Below are 2877 nucleotides of genomic sequence, written 5' to 3'. Positions count from 1 at the left end.
ATAGCTTTTGATGCCATCTAGGGCTTGTTGGCAGTTTTCATCCCAAAAGAATGGAATGTCTTTTTTGGTTTTTCTTGTAAAAGGTTGGATTCTTCCTGCAAAATTGGCTATGAATCGCCTGATGTATGCCAGGCGCCCTTGAAGCGAACGCAGCTCCTTAAGGTTTTGAGGAGGAGGCATTTCGAGTATGGCCTTGATTTTACTCGGGTCGATTTCTATTCCCCGATGTCGAATGACAAACCCTAGGAATTTGCCTGACGAGACCATGAAGGCGCACTTCAACGGGTTTAACTTGAGTGCATGTTGCCTTAGGCGGTCGAATACGATTCTGAGATGTTGAAGATGTTCTTCATAGGATACCGCCTTTACAACGAGATCATCTACATAGCACTCGACAATCTTATGTATTATCTCATCGAAGATCTTAGTCATGGCGCGTTGATATGTAGCACCGGCGTTTTTGAGACCTTTGGGCATAACCTTGTAACAATATATGCCTATTGGAGTGCGAAAGGTTGTGCTTTATCGAGGCAAGCTTCTCTTTCTTTCGCCAATGAAGTTCATATAAGTGTATAGAAAGCCTTCTTTTCACAACCATGCACAAACCAAAGTGCTGCTGAAACGTGAAATCCATGCACCAACAAGTTCCAGTTCATAAGCAATGAAAAAGCAGAGTATATGGGAGGATAGTGGCTAAACTGTTCACTTGAGGAGAGTGGGAAGTGACTAGTCCGATAGGAGAAGAGCGGAAGTGCGATCTTTCGATCCAATCTACGTCGACTAAAATCCATGTCTCATGGCACGAGGGCCATTGCGAGTTGATGTTGTTGCTTTACCGTCACAGTCTGTCCTCAAGAGAGGCATCCATTCCTGGCCAGACAAAGTTCCTATTAGTTCTCTTATAGGAAGCTAGTATACCTGAATGGCCTCCGGTAGCTGTCCCATGCAGTTCTTGCGCTATCCTGGCTCTTGCATTTCCAGCGGTCCCCACATAAAGCCTCCCTTTTTTCCTTAATACCCCTTCCTCCTCTTCCCAACCATCTTGTCCTCCTCTCGCTTCACTAATGCTCTTCTTAACTTCTTTAGCTAATTTTGATCCTTCGTAGCTTTGTTTCACTTCTCCTATCCAATCCGGCAACAACTTGCTCACAAGGGTGCAACCACTGAATTTGTAACGACACAATGATTTGAAAAACAATCAAAAGATATGTAAAGAACACAGACAGTAAAGGTAGAAGATCATTTCCGGGTAGATAGGTGAGCTATTAAAATCCACAAACATGAATCAGAGTTTCGACTGGGTTCTCCAGATTTAACCAAAAGAAGACTTTTCTACAAATAAGAGAATTTCTCATTTTTTTTGTTTATACCGAGCCAAAACATAGAATTTCCATTGAAGAAGGAAGTAAGGATGCTAGCCGGAGAATCAAGAAATAAATACTTCCCATTCCGATTCTTTTTTAGTTCCCAAGATAGAATTTCTTTGTTTTTGGCAAGAGCGGTGGGTGACAACGTGCAAGACTAGATAGGTTTGGCTTTGATCTGATCAATAGGAATAGGAGGAAGTGTTGGAGAGGTACCAAATGACTGAAGAGGGGAACCCATCTGACCACATGTAGAGCCAGCCCATAAGTAAATTCAAGAGAATTTCTTCATCTTCCAAAGTATGTGAGTGAGGTAAAAATTCCATGGATCAATCTCATCACTCACATCCAACAACTAGTGAAAGATGTAATGATGAAGCTATAGGAGAAGAAAAAGCGTTGGTTTTGATTGGTAATCTTGAGTTGTCATCTTTTGAAAGAGAGTAACTTGCTGGATGGAGAGCAGCTAGGAGAATAAAGTTCATCTTTACCCCATCTTTCATTCCAACTCTATTTTCTTGTGTGCGATCCTTCTTTCTGGTTTGGAATCCAAGAAGCTCAATGGGCTAGTTTCAAGTTCGATCAGACACGAAATCTGGTATAGCCACCAGCCTAGATAGAACGGGCGGGGGAAGAAAAACTAGGAGCGAGCCACATTCAAGAGGGTTGTCAAAGGCCCTCTCAATAGAGCTATTTTGTCATTGAATCGATGGAGGGAAGACTCCTTCGGTAGGTGCCCCCGACTCTTCCAGTTTCTGGGTGGGATCTTATGGCTTAATCTCTGATTGCGCAGGATTCATCTTTGTTTGGTAACCTCAGACCCTGAACCAGGAGTTGGAAGCGCCTTTGCCAGACTTTCCAATTGAACACGATGCAGGCGATGCAACTCGGCAAGGAGAAGGCTGAACCCTGGTGCTACACTACAGCAGAAGCTTTGGCAGTTTACCATGGCTTGATGTTCTAGTTGTCATGCTAAAGCCGTTGATAGCTACTTCGCTTGACGAGCTAAGTAGAAAGACTTTGTGGATTCATCCACAACTGATGGTGCTTTAGGTTGATCTGATCCCTAGAAGGAAGAGTTTTGGGCTTAAGGCATAATTGCTTTATTGCGGCTACCCTGGCTATGTCATCCGATGATGTTCACAAAGCGGCTCTTACTATAGACCCGGCTATCTCCGAGTTGAAATCGAACCCAGCCCCGGGTTTCCGTCCATCAATCCAGAGCTCAAGACAACCGCGATACTTAAGTCGTTCAAATAGCCACCTTAGACGGACACAGCCATTAGAAGAAGAAACTTAAACTCGATGGAGTACCCTAAACCAGAGATCCTCGACAAAGAAAGTCTCGATTCGAGGAACGAAATATCAATAGAGGAACGAAAACCGCAGGGTATGAAATTTGGGTAGGGTTGGCAGGGAAAGTCCAACTGAAACTTTCTTTGATTACCTTTTTTCTCCAACTGGCTCAGAGATTGCATTTGCCCTTAACCGGTAACCTCCTTTGAATCCTTCG

This window comes from Triticum dicoccoides, chromosome 3B, assembly GCF_002162155.2.
Source record: "Triticum dicoccoides isolate Atlit2015 ecotype Zavitan chromosome 3B, WEW_v2.0, whole genome shotgun sequence".
In the NCBI taxonomy this organism is placed as follows: Eukaryota; Viridiplantae; Streptophyta; class Magnoliopsida; order Poales; family Poaceae; genus Triticum; species Triticum dicoccoides.
The sequence above is the reverse complement of the archived record's forward strand: the minus strand, read 5'-3'. Positions refer to the sequence as shown.